Raw genomic sequence first — 15153 nt, 5'->3', positions numbered from 1 at the left:
AATAATTGCCATTTCTTTTCTTTTCCTTTTTTCTTTTTGACTTTAGTGTATTGTATCTGTAGCTCCAGAATGTTCTTTGGTATGTCCATGAGTATAAAACAAATCTAAAACTGAGTTTCCTTTGTAACAGTTTGGACTGTGGAACTACCCAACCATCCAACACTCTGTATCCAGAGAACATTATATTCCCCAAATTGCCACCTACTGTTAGAGGGTCTTCAATGAAGATAATGGAGAAGTGATGCGAAGATGACTTAGGGTGCAATGAGAAAGTTCAGAGTATAGGGCAGTATGGACTTTCAGAGAATCTCTATGTGCTATAATTGTGAACAGGGCTACAGTCTCATTTGAGTAGGTGCTTTTGCTGTTGTTTTCTTCTAATAGTACTTTATTGAAGTATAACCTGCGTATGTGTTACATGCCATGCTGTTGAGTTGGCTCTGACTCCTAGCAACCCTATGAATGAGTAACGTCCACAATGTCTTGTTCTTAACAGCCTTGCTCAGCTCCTGCAGACTCATGCCTGTGGCTTCTTTTATGGAGTCAGTCTGTTTAATATTTAGTGTTTCCCTTTTCCTGCTGCCTTCTATTTTTCTCAGCATCACTATCTTCCAAAGAACCCTGCCTTCTGATGATGTATTAAAAGTAGGATAGCTTCAGTTTTGTCATTTTTGCTTTCAGTAATGTTTCAGGCTTAATTTACTCTAGAACCCACTTGTTCATCTTTCTGACAGTCCAGAGTTTATACATTGAGCTCTTCTCCAACACCATATTTCAAATGAATCATTCTTTTTTTCCTATCAGCATTATTCACTGTCCAACTTTCACATCTATAGATAGTAATTGGGAATATGAACGTGTGGATTATCTTAACCTTGGTCTCTAATGACACATCTTTGCTCTCGGTGAACTTTTCTAATTTTTCCATTGCTGCCTTTCTGAGTCTCAGCCTTCCCTTCATTTCTTGGCCACAGTCTCCATTTGAATTGGATGACTAAACGAAAGTAAGCAAAATATTTAACAATTTCAATGTCTTCATTGTCTGTATTAAAGTTGTGTGCTTCTGTAGTCATGATTTTTGTCTTTTTGATATTCTAATGCAGTCCTGATTTGGCACTTTTTTCTTTCACTTTCATCAGAAGTCATTTCAAAACATTGCTACTTTTTGCTAGTAAGATGGTGTCATCTACATATCTTGTTATTGATAATTATTCTGCCAATTTTCATTCCTCCTTCCTCTGAGTCTAGCCCAGTTTTTCATAGGATATGTTCGGTATACAGATTAAACAGCAGGGAGATGAAATGCGTCCTTGTCTGACACTTTGCCTTTAGGAAACCATTCTGTCTCTCCATATTCTGTCCTGACAGTAGCTTTCTGCATGCAATACAGGTTACACATTAGGATGATCAGGTGCTGAGGCACGGCCATTTTTTGCAGAGCAACCCATAGCTTTTCTTGATCTACACGGTCAAAGGCTTTTTACTGTAGTCTATAAAACATAGACTAACCTTCTTGTGAAATTCTTTGGAGCATTCTAGTATCCAGCAAATGCTCTCGATTAGATCTCAAGTGCCTCTTCCTTTTCTGAATCCAGCTTGAACATCTGGCATTTCTTGTTTCATATAAGGCAGAGGCTTTGTTGCATCACCCTGAGCATCATTTTTGTAGAAATTAGAGCAATGGCACTATAGTTACTGTACTCCCTGGCAACTCCTTTCTTGAAGGTTGGAATGTATATTGAACATTTGGGCCATTGTTTTGTTTTCCATATTTGTTGAAATATTCTTGTTAGGATTTTCATTGATCCAGTCTCTGTAGCTCAAAATAATTCTATCGGTGTCCCATAAACCTCTTGTGGTTTATTTCTTTCTAATTCTTTCAGGACAGCTTTCATTTTGCTTTCTAGAATAGGCTAGAATAGAAATATAACATACACAAATTAAAATGCAGATATTTTAGGTGTACAACTCAATAATTTTGTCAAATAAAAAATTCTCTGTAACTGTTAACCAAATAAAAGCAAAGAATATTTCCAGCACCCCAGAAAGTTCCCTCTTGTCCCTTTCTAGTTAATCTTCCCATCTCAGAGACAAAGACCCCTCTGCATCTCTAAATATCAGATTCCACTTTTAAATGGAATCATTATTGTACGTGTTTGTGTTTGACTTCCTTAAGAGCTCAACATAATGTTTTTGAGGTTTATTCTGTTATTCTGTGTAGCAGTGATTATATATATATATACACACATAATGCTTTTTAATAGCTATAAATCAGAAATTGTTCACTACAAGATTATCTTTTGTGAATATATATATATATATACACACACACACATATATATATGTGTGTGTGTGTATACATACATACATACATACATATATAATTTTTGCCAAGGTGTAGTACTACAGTGTATGAATATACCACAGTTTGTTTTCTGTTTTCCTGTTAATGGACATTTGGGTTATTTCCTTCTGTTTTGTTTTGAAGAACTAGCTGCCATTACATATCACTGCAGCTTGGAGACTGCTTTCTGATGTTGCATCAGAACATTTATTTATCAAATCGAGTTCTTCCATCTTGTGCATCATTGACTTATTTAAGGTATACTTCCTTACGTTGGTGATGAAGCACATTAAAAGTCTAAAACCAGCAAGTGTTTAAAAAGTTTCTTATCTCACCACGGCTATTACAAAAGTCAACACTTGAGAATATTGACTAAGTTGGATATGGAAGTTTATAGTTTCATGCTCTGCAAACAATTACAATCCAATGTAAATTAGTCGTGAAATTAAAGTGAGTCATAATTATAAAAACAAACAAACAAAATGTATATACATGTGTATCTGCATATTATGTACGTAGAAGCAATAATAATACTTAGACTAATATTCGGTTGCTTTCATTGCAAAGATTAGAATACTAATATGTAAAATGAGAATCAGAAATTAATTATGTAAATACACTCATAGATAAGTAATAACATTAATTCAATCTAATTCAACAAGTGTATTCACAAAAGATAATCTTGTAGTGAACAATTTCTGATGTATAGCTATTAAAAAGCATTTGTTTTATGAATAATGGGAAGTTAGAGGTGGGTAGATTGTGGCATCTGACCACAAACACATCAGTAATTTTGGTTAGTTTTAATCTGTTTTTGAACATGTTTTAAGGGATAACAATATTTTAACTCAGATTTTAAAATAGTAATAAGAAAATATGTAAAATAGTATCAACGTTATTAATGATAATTCAGTCATTTCCATATTGTGATTAATAAGGAGAGATAGGAATGGATAGAGTAAAAAATTAAGGCAACAGAACAATTATTTATAAAAAAAGAAAAAGAAATAGAAGTGAGAGAAAACAACACTTCAGGTATCACTATAGCAGGTTAACTTTTCCATCTTCCCTTCCGCTTCTGTTTTCTACCTCACCAAATTTGACTTCAAAGTCATTTGATTGAGGTTCCCCTTTCCTCTAACTGTGTCTCCTGTATTAAACATGGAGGCAAAAGAAAATGGCTTGACCTGATTTTAAAACCTTATTCTTGCCCTTAGAAATCTTCCTAAGTGCTTTATTTTTAAAAAATTAATTCACTATAATTAAAGGGGAAAAAAAGAGGCTTAGCAAAAGTGAGTAAGGGCAACTGATTGACAAATAACTTCATTTATAAAAAATTGTTTTAGAAAACTTACACATAGCCTAATTCAACTCAGCTGGTAGTTACATGAGACCCAAGAACCAAAGCTTTCTTATAACTATTCTCATGAAATTCTGTAATAATATTATCTGTTTTATGTATTTATGATTTCCTTTTAAAAACTGATGGAAAGAACAGCATGCTCCTTTTTCCAATGGGCTCAAAATAAGGGCCTGACTTTTCCTTTAAAGAGCTTTGTTTTCCATATGCTAAGAGAAAATTGCAGAGCAAGGCTGGCTGTAGGTTGGCACATGAAGGATTTCTACAAAATCTTTAAATAGATATACCCTTAATTTTAATGATATATTCTGATCATTTACATAATATCTTAATATTTAAAATTGATCTTAGAGAGCTTGTAGAGAAGGTTCTTATACTTAGAACATATCTACCCACAGAGATTCTTTTTAAAAGTTGTGATTTTCATGAGCTGTGGATCTCTATTGGAGAAAATAAGCTAATTTATTATAGAGAATAATGTGAAGAAGACAGGGTGTACTGGGAAAGTTCAGGATGTGTCAACTGTATTCTTCAGTCCCTTGGCCCAATGAAAGGTACACACTCGTTGAGATATTTGCCCTACTTGTCTCTGTAGTATGAAATTCTGATCTGAGGGTTTAATATGGCCATCAGCACCCTGTCCAGCTTACCCAGAAGAAATCGACCTTCTAAAGTTATGCAACACCTAGTCACTGAATCACTTCTGGGGCCCAGGGTGACACTAGGCTCTTGAAGCATATTGAATGAACAGTGAACAAAACAGACCAGATCCATGATTTAGTGAAGTTAAAAATCTCCCTCATCTTCTAAACTTTAAAGAAGAGGAGCAAGGTGAGCAGCCAGTCCAAAGGTTTTAAAAGAATTAAGATGAATGCAGCGTCATTTTGAGGTCCCAACGCTCGCAACTAAAAAGAACATCAAAATGTGTATTCTGAAGAAATGCCGAGGAAATTGAGTATCAACTATTAACTGAATTGCCAACGAAAGGCCTAGAAAAAAAATGAGTGTTAAGACTCAGAACCAAGATGACGTGAGGGTGGGTTGTAAGGACTCAGGAAGGTAAGGGCAAGGGAGGAAAGTAGTTGAGGGTGAAGGGTTCATTTGAATTCTAGACACCAGCAGAAAAATTTCACAGGTTTTGTTTGGCCTTGGCAATAATTCTCATGGGTGAGTCAGTGTCACTTAAATGTATTGAAACTAGAGGGACAGAAATAAATAGAGAAGGTACATGTTGTAATAAAATACTTAAAGACTTCATGTGGAATAGGGAAACATATTTTATTACAGTGAACAATACAAAATCAGGCTTTAGGACAATCCTAGCAAGAGCCTTCTAAAATTAGAGCCATATGCAAAAGGAGAGGTGACTCTGGAGCTGTTGGGTCCTAAATCATCGGAGAATGCAAGAGGAAATCAAACATCCTCTTAATGGCATTGTTAGAACAAAATAGAACTAGATGATATAAGGCCCTTTTCTATGGAAATTCTGAGCAGAAGCAGAAATGTAAACTTAACAAACTAGTCTCTGGAACTCTGTGTGGAAGCAGTTATTTTTATTTTCCTTGAGAGACCCAGAAGGTTTAGCAATATTTATTTAAGTGTGTGCATGTGTATGTGTATGTGTGTGTGTGTTTTAATCTATACTGACTGTGCAAAGACTGTCACAGTATAAAATAATTTAGTTCTGTGAGGAAAATGAAATCGAACTGTTCATAACTAGCTGGGAAAATTGATGAAGAAAATTTGCAAGTGATGAAGTCTCTCAAAGATAAAAAGGATCTGTGTATTGCATAACCACACGGAGGGTATCATAAGAACTGAGTATCCCAGTGACAGAGATGCATTTCTGCAGTTAGTAGCAAAACATTAATACTGGAACATGGGGACATGAGTTGTATTATAAATAAAATCAGGTCTGTTGACCTAGAAGACAAGGTATGACTATAAAAAGAGCAATACTTTATTGCAGGAAATTAATTTTGCTCTTTATGACATCAACCTTGTAAATACTCTCAACCCATGAATTATGTTACCCACACCCTAAAAAGCTATCTTAAAGATTGTCTTAAAGATTGCAACCTTGATTTTTCAAGGAAAAAGATGTTGTTTTTAATTTTTTTTATTTGTTAGTTTGTTTTGAATGATCTTATTGGATATGTAATATTTTACATCTCTCTCTTTTTTGTTGTTTTTTTTTCAGGTGAGGCAACCTTTGCAATCTCACAGATTGCAAGGACCTTGTGAGCTTACGATCTCTTACTTTTTTATTTTTATGCCTATCGCACCTGGCTTCCTAGGTGATCTCCCATCCAAGTACTAACCAGGCCGCACCCTGCTTAGCTTCCGAGATCAGACAGGATTGGGTTTGTTCAGGGTAGCGTGGCCGTAGACTATTTTACATCTCTTAGAGCAGAAAGAGAAAGGGATAGATTTTGATGTTTAAGAATTCTAAATGCAAGGCTTTTGATAACATATAAACAAAATATGCTCTCATGTTAGAAGGCATAATAGGACTATATGAAATTTAGAAGAAAGAATAATCTAATCAGCTAATGGCTATATACAGCTAGCTCCTCAGCTAAACATAAAGACTTTCTCCTTTACATGCGTGTTTATGAATATAAAGGTAGCTCATGTTCCTTGTAGAAAATTGGAGGAAAATTACAAAGAATGAACGAACGAACGAATGAATGAATGAACAGCCATAACCTACCACCTACTGATAAACACTGTTTATACTGCCCTTCAATATATTTTTGTGTGTGTATATATATATATATATATATTAATGACATATATCACACATATATCCTATTTTATGTACATTGTTTAACCCCAATGATGCTGCCTTTCAGATTAATAGAAATATATGGGGAAAGGACAGCAGGAGAATAGTGAGATGACATGAAAATACCTAGACAAGTAAGGGGATCATACTGCAAAATTATATGGAAAATCATGTCTCCATGAATTATTACATAATATTTATTTCTTCAACTGTTTCTAAAGCTGGTGCAAAGTTCTCCAAATGGCTATGACTCCTAATATGGTCACCTGCTGAGGCTCTTTGTTCTCTTCCCCAGCACAGATTGGGTGCTTATGGTGTATGAGACTGTTTTACACACTTTAGGCTGTGTCTTAACTTGGAATTTCTCTCATTTGATATTTTGCCTCTGGAATTGCCATGCCCTGCTTGTCTACCTGGTTAATACCTCCCATCTTTTAAATCTCAGCTTAAAGTGTCACTGTTTCCCGGACAATCTTTCCTGATGTACACCATGTAGAAATGACTCCTCTTTTCACTCTTCTTGTGCAAGTTTTACACTCCACATCTATAATACTTAGTCCCACATACATATGCAGCTATCTTCCTCTACATTCTGAGTTGCTTAAGGGTAGAATCACTTTAATGTCTGAATACCGAATCAAGCATAGTGATGGAGAGTTAGTGCTCAATAGATTTGTTAATTGAGTGAATTAAGGAATGAAGGTTGGTCATGTAAACTAAGATATATGCTTTTATGTAAATTACCTTTCTATGAATATATTGATGAAGAAGAGCCTGTTTTGCAAATGGCAGAAGCAATAAGTCATAGGGAATTCAGATTATTTAAGAATAGTATGTATTTCTGTATAGAAAACAAAAGAGCTGAGCTAAACAAGAAGGAAGAGGAGAGAGTCGTGTTGCAGAACTCCCGTGGGGACAATATAATGGGCACTCTTCTCCAGTGTAGCCATGTTCTTCTCAGTAGAGAGATGTAGGCGAGAGGTTCTTGGCACATGACATCGGCAGATATGGAATCCAGATCTGGAACTGCTTTCAGTTAGCTTATTAATTAACTTAGTAAATTAGTTAACCTCCTTGGGGTTGAATTTATTGATCAGTAAAGTGTGGTTATTAGATTAGATCATCGCCAATGTTACTCTTGTTCTAATTTTTAAAGATGAGGCATAATGATATAATGTAACAAATTAAGATTTCAGTTCAAATCCATAAATAATTAGAATTGAGAAATAAAATATGATCCTGATTCACACAGTCATTTTGCCTGTTTATTGAAATAATCAAGAGTCAGGGAGTCTGAAGATGCCCCCACATGCCTCTGCCCCTCAGCCTGTCTTAATACTTTAAGAGCAACTGTAGCTTCTTTTAGGGAAGGCATTTTTTTTTTTCTTTTCACATCCTGTGAAAAATTTCAGTGTTATCTAGGGAATGGGACCCTGGGTAGGTATGTTTTACTGTTGGATGGAGAATGAAAAAGATCACAAGTGCAGGACCGGAGGCTGGCTAATCCTTTCTTATTCTCTTCCTTCTTTCCACGACCGCTAACTGAGTACTACTTAAGGTGTGTCAGTGTGTGCCTGGCCCTACGAGGTGGAGCCCCTGAGGTCACGAGCTCTGCTTTGGGGTGGCTGGGAGTGGTCTGGAGCCAAACAGATCTTCCCCCTGGGAACTTTCCTCCTGAGAGCTCAAGAAGCTGAGGGTCTGTGAGCATGAATTTACTGAGGGAAAGTAGAATATCCCTTCAAAGGGCACCTAAGGGAGCACTTCACAGTCACAAAATGGAAGCTACAACAAAGGTCTTGGAATTAGGACACCTGGTTTATCCCTGCTAACATGGATAAAAAGCAGCACTTGAGTATCTGCTCTGACTCTTGTAGCAGGGTTTAACTAAGGGTTAAACTTGAAACTTTATACTAAAGTGCCATCTCTTGTATGTAGTCAAAAATCTCTAATATAAACTACCTCTGATAATTGTCCTGCTGGAACTAAATCTATTGAGAGGATCGCTAAGCTCATTTATGGAGAGATGAACACAAGCCTGTGAGCATGGCCAGAGTTGTCTTCTCCTTAGCCCAGCTGACTGCATCAATTAGGTAGCTGGGGGAAGAATAGTTCTGTCTGGATAGTTTATTCCTGCCAATTAGAGAGAGAGCTATGTACTGATGTGTCTTAGTGTTTCAAATTTATGTATCTATCTATATGTAGTTATAAATATATCTACATATAGATAGATACATAAATTGAATACTTGCTATTGTTGATTCACACCGGAAAATTTATTGCAACTATTGGGTACTCTCTGGAAACCAGTTTCATATCTCTGTAGGAACTCAGAAGGTAAAGTAAGTGGCAACATAAAAAGGCAAAAGGGGCAAATGAATGAGCAAAGAGACATTTAGAGAGCAGGGCCCTAAAATGTGTTTATTTAACACATTCTCTTTCTGAGATGCCTCTTCATTTGTCCACATCAAATTCAGTGAAAAATATTTGATTCCTTTAAAAATCTTTGAGTTGAATGATACCTTTCATTTGTAGTTAGTGTCAAGTCTACAGTTAAGGCAAATTGTTACTTAAGGAGCTAAATTTCTAAAAGGAAATAGCAATTATCTATTGCCCATACAGTTATATAAAAATGAAAGCAGAATAGGGAAAATAAGACTTTCAGAATCTATTTCCTTCATCTGGTGATAGCCTTGGGCCCCAATTCGCATATTGTAGAGCATCACATGTCTAGCTTTAGTTTTATTCAGTTTGATTCTATTGCCCTAAATCTCATGAAAGGCATGTTATAAACTCAAGAAATTAAATTCTTTATGGATTTATATGGACTCAGAAAATGCATCCTCACAACGCACAAAGGAGCAAAATGGATCTGTTTCCACAACTGCTGGGAATTGCTGTACGTTTTTTTCTGAAGGATGCAATAATTAAAGTAATAAGAAATTCAGGTAAGCAGGTGGTATCAGAGAGACATAGCCAATAATAAAACATGATTCTGAGCAGGGAGTAAAGCAAGGGGGTACAGAAGCAAGCAATCATCAGAGATTTAATTAAGTAAACAGCTGGTGTTAAAAATATTATATTTGTACGAAACATGACTCTAATTTAAAAACTGGCATTCTGGAGCAGTTATCCTGTCCATGGTAGTGGGGTTGGATGGATAATTGTCAAGTGTGAGGCAGCTGTATTTCCATGTGCTTTAGATATTAGGGTAGGGGTAGTAGACAGAATAATACCATTCCCCACCCCCACCCAAAAGATGTCCAAGTTCTAATCCATGCAACCTATGAACATGTTAGTTTACATGATGAAAAAGACTTTGCAGATGTGATTAAATTAGAGATTTTGAGATAGAGAGACTATCCTGGATGATTTGGGTGAGTCCCATGTAATTACCAGGATTCTTATGAGAGAAGCAGGAGGATAAGAATCAGTAGTAGGATATATGACAACAGAACCAAAAGATTGGAATAATGCAAGGAAAAGACCACAAGCCATGGAATGAAGTTGGCTTCTAAAAGAGGGGAAAAAATAGCAAGCAATTTCTTTCCTCAGAACTATGAGAAGGAACTAGTTCTATAGATATTATGGCTAAAACCCAGTGGAGCTGATTCGTGACTACTTACCTTCAAAACTCTGAGAGAATAAATGTGTTCTTTTAAGCAACTAAATTTGTGGTAATTTGTAGGTTACTGGGACTCAGGGGAATAATTTAAGGATCTAATTTTTCAGTTTTTATGTACAAAGTAGGGACTAGGCTCATGAATATGGCATTAGTTTATAATGATACCATTTCTTAAGTACACTGCACTTTGGAATTTACTTTTTCATACATCTTTTAGAAGTAGATTACAAGATTATAAGCAGATTAATAGCAACTTTTCCAGAAACCTAAGGGTTAAGATATTTAGCTAGACTTCCTAAAACTGAGCACTAAGACAAGAATTCCCTCAAGAATTTAGAGGGAAGTGATCTCAGAGTTGTAAAAAGTTTTCAGAGATGTGTAAAATACAGTAGTTTCTGATGGACTTTCAGGTCAGACACTTTAATTATGAAATATTATTATAAATTGATGCCATATTCCTGAGCCTAGTGCATAAGAACTGAAAAATTAGATCCTTATTACCCTGGCAACAATGAAAATAGTTTTCTAAGAGTCTTGAATTGGTAGTCTTTCTAAGAGACTTGAATTATAAGTCTCTTTTTTCTTTGGAAATCAGTAATGTTTCACAATTATCTTTGCCAGGGTCAGGAATTTAGTTATGTATTTTGGTGTATGCATGTGTGTGTGTGAGTGTGTGTGCAGATGCACATGTTTACGTACATGTTTAACTCATATATACTAAATACAAAGAACATAATCTAGAGCAATTAATTGTTATGAAAGTGATGATTTTAGTAATTATTAAAGAGAAATGAGTCACATGTTAAATATAGATAAGATTATATCGTATGTACACATAGAATCATTGAATTGAGATTATAAATGAACATTTATTTCTCAAGTTTTTGAAAATTGCATAATATTTTTTTCTGTTGAGATATTCAATAGTCTTTTTAAAAAATTAATTCACTGATATATCATTAAAATAGATGTTATCATCTTCTACTACTGATATAGAGTAAGGAAAGTTAAGTCAATATTCACAGCTCTGAAATGAATGTTATGCACATTTTGGTTTCCTTTTAACATAGAAGGCTGGAAGGCACTAAGAATATTTTTTCCAACATATTAGCTAGATTAAAAAAATACACTAGATTCATAAAGCTAAACCATCTGCTAGTATCAATCTGGTATTGCTTCTATAGGGAAGAATGTTCACAAGTTTTTGGTATCAATAGTTTCTACTTTTTCTTTATTGAATCAAAATATTAAGCAACAGTAAAATTCCTTCCAGGTTTTTTTTAAATAGAAATCTGTTGCCTACTAGAAATAAATCTAGTCAGCAAAATCAATCAAGACTGTTGATTTTGAGACTACAATCATGTGTCAAAATCAAATATAAAATATTTTAACATTTATTTAGATTATCCTTTAAATCTAAAGATCAATAATGCTACCACAGAAAAATACAAAATATATTATTTGAACTTGAACCGTAATGAGTAGGTTGCCTACATTCCCAGAATTATACATTTTCAAATAGAACCCATTTATCCAGAACAAAAGATAAAAACATAAATACCAATATATCCTTTTAAACTCTACTCCAGCTCATGCTAAATTAGTTTATAGTAATTTTTTGTGTGTGAAAAATGTGTTGGACCCTCATATTTTATCCTTAATTTAGAAGATGTTCAAAAATGATTGGTTCACAATGGAGACCATGTGACAAAATAGGATGAGTCACTCTGTGTAGAGATGATCAAATAAGTAAACAGGATACATTTGGGGAATATTTGTTTCCACCCTATGTATCCCTCCTATTTAGACCCACTGGGAGGTAAAGGAATTAAAACAACAACAACAACAACAACAACAACAACGACAACAACAATACTAAAGTTTCTGAACACAGGTGCTCTGAGGCAATTAAAATCTTTTCTAACCAAAAGGTGTGTGATGTCGAAGCAAAATAGAATACAACAGAGTTAATAAGAGTACAACTCATTTATACTTATATAATTTCATTATACCATATTTCATTAATTCTAAGATGCAAATATATCTTATGTATAAACATCTCTGAAATTGGTGTATGTCTTATAATCTATGGCCTTACATAGTTTAATAAACTGAGTTTTTTTTTTCCTTTTCTTGTCATACTTAAAATAATAATGCATCTTAAAATAAATGATTTCTTAGATTTAATGAACTTGTTTATTAAGTTTAAATAATGACTGTGGCAATGGCAGAAAGAAAAATAGGCATATTGTTACTTTGCGAAAAAATAAAAATTGATACCATTTAATATAAATATCAGTGTTACAAAATATGTTCTTTGGACTTTTTGTTTAAGTTGAAATAAACACAAAATTATGTACTTTTTCTGGTAAGCCATGTATAAACTTATCTATTTCGAACTTAAGCAAACTCTGCTTAAGTTTTCACCTAGAACATAAAAACTCAGATGGCAAGGGGACAAGGCTTCTTCAATAATTAAATCAATGTCAATAAGGCCATATATCATTTATGTACTCCTCTCTCTTAGACTTCATTTACTTTTATATTTCTAGATAATTCTAACAAAAATGTTCGTCTAGTTTCCAATTAATGATGGATTTGATGTAACAAATTTGAGAAGGGGCAAATTGTCAATTGGCAGCCTGAAAGCAAGGGAGAAAACAGGGTGTAGGTAGGACGAGTCACTAAGAATAGTGGTATAGTCCTCTCCAATTGAGGTGGACTTAGTCTGGCATCCTTCAGTAAGCCCCAAGGGTATCACTGTTGGAATTCAGAACTCAAGCTGCATGTTGTGTTAGGTTGAGCCTTAGTCATCAAGCAGAGGCTAAAGTACTCTCTGTAGATCCTGAATATGGGGTTGAGATTGTGTGCAATCCCAATAAAATTTTAGATGCCTTGGTGCTTAAAGAGTTCAAGCACCATAAGATAATTCATCCTTGAAAGACTGGGCTAAGCAAGATTTTCTGTTCCTCTTATTTGGTATTAACTGTCTATGTCTATGTATTTAACATTAATCCTTTCAATAAACAAATATTTATTGAGTGCCTACTCTGTCTGGCACCATTTTAAGTACTGGATTTGTGGCAGTAGACAAATAAGACAAAATCTGTTCTTTCATTGGCTTATATTTTAAAAAAGCAGGATGGTGCAAACAAATAAGGAAAACATAGAATTTTTAAAAGTTGTAAATGCTATGTAGAACCATAAAGCAGAGAAAGGAGAAGGGATTGACTATGTTTGAAAGTTGTGATTTTAATAAATTTGTTAGAGAATACCTTGACTGAGAAGATAATATGTGAGCAAAGACTTGAAGGAGATGAGAGGGTCAGATGGAAGAAGAGCAAGTGTAAAACTTCTGCCAGGGGGCATGCCAGGTGGTTTGAGAAACAACAACTGTAGAATGAAAAGAAGGAAGTAGAGATGATATCAGATAACAAATGAAGACAGTTATGGGATACAAATTATACTGGGTATTGTAGGCACCATGAGGACTTTAATTTCTATTGAGGTGTAGGATTTTGAGCAGGGGCATGATATAATCTGATTTACACTTTTAACACTTTAGCCACAGGTGTTGAGTGCATATCAAAGAAGAGCAAGAGTGGATCCCAAAGAACTAATCAAGTAGCTATTGTAATAGTCGAAAAGACGATGGTGGTAGGTAGCAGTGGAGAGAGTGAGAAGTAATCATATATATTATGTATGAGGTAGTAAAGAAAGAAATGAGATTAGTATGATGTCAAAGTTTTTGGCCTGAAGAATTTGCCATTTCAGAGATTGGGAAAATTGAAGAAGACTAGGTTTGAGAAGGAAGAATGGGAGTTTAATCTTGCCCATGAGATACTCACTAGACATCTTCATAGAGATGTCAATGTAGGACTTGTTCATTGAAGAAATGAAGAACTGAGTGATGAGGAGTTAAGTGATTGCCAATAGCTACCATTTATTAAATTAGTACTATGTGTCAGGAACTACTTTAAGTATTTTACATACATGTTCTCATTTAATCCTCATAATAACCTTATTATATTATTATGATTGTTTATAAAAGAGGAAATGGAGACTTAGAGAGGTTTAAATGAATTGCTCAAGGAAACACAGTTGAGCCTATAATTACTCCAATTGTGGTTTCAGCCACTGTTTTATATTACCAAGAGGAGTATGGGCAAGGGGCCATAAAAATGTTCCAGGCAAAAGGAACAACAAATGCAAAGTAGAGGGGCCAAAGGGAGCATGATATTTTCAGGAGAACTGAAAGCACAGGGAAGTAGTTGAATAATCAGCTTCCAGTGAACTAATGCTTTCATAGTACCTAATTTAGATCTGTTTCTCATAGGCACACATATTAATTTCTGGGAAGAAGGAAAATGTTTTTATTATCAGTATTTAGTGAGTAGGGAAATAGGATTACAGAGCTAAATTAGCAAATATATTCAGTTACAAACTAAGGTTTGAAATCGAACTTCTTTCACCAAAACAAAATAATTTGTGCATTTCTTATTTAAAAAAAATCTTGCCATATACTCATTTAAGTGAGGAAATATACATAGAAATACACATATTTTGATACTGAAAAAATATGAAAATCGGAAAAGAATTTACAAGATAGAAATGCGTGATCTGGAAGATAATGAAAATAATAGCTCTCATTTTTGAACACTAATGTGTCAGACACTGTATTAGGATCTTTACATTCATTTACTAAATTTCATCTCAAAAGAGTTGAAAAGGAGATTCTATTATCATCTCAATTTTAGAGATGAGAAAATTGAAGCTGAAAGAGAATAAGGCAACTTGCTTGAGGTCATTATATAGCCAAGAAGTAGCAAAATCAAGACATGGACCAAGACTGTCTGAAATCAGAATCCAGACTTCTAACCGGTTGGTCGGGAGCCACTCTACCTGGGCAATACTTCATTTTTCGTTTTTATAAAGTCAAAGGTGAAATTAACAACTGCGAGGAGCTTCTCATGAATGAGAAATTATCTTCTGAATTACAGTAAAATGTGGATTTGCGTTCACCCGCCCAGAACGGTTTT

At 34.6% G+C, this 15153-nt stretch overlaps 1 protein-coding gene and 1 pseudogene across 2 annotated transcripts in view; one reads left to right on the top strand and one right to left on the bottom strand.

Annotated features, from left to right (window-relative positions):
• The window catches only part of FGF14 (fibroblast growth factor 14), a 560160-nt gene that overhangs the window by 377278 nt on the left and 167729 nt on the right, over positions 1–15153 (top strand). The gene's annotated exons all lie outside the window — the stretch shown is intronic.
• On the bottom strand, positions 5978–6095 carry LOC120592027 (uncharacterized; annotated as a pseudogene).

The sequence above is a fragment of the Pteropus medius genome, unplaced genomic scaffold, assembly GCF_902729225.1.
Source record: "Pteropus medius unplaced genomic scaffold, Ma_sr-lr_union100, whole genome shotgun sequence".
In the NCBI taxonomy this organism is placed as follows: domain Eukaryota; kingdom Metazoa; phylum Chordata; class Mammalia; order Chiroptera; family Pteropodidae; genus Pteropus; species Pteropus medius.
The sequence above is the reverse complement of the archived record's forward strand: the minus strand, read 5'-3'. Positions and strand labels throughout refer to the sequence as shown.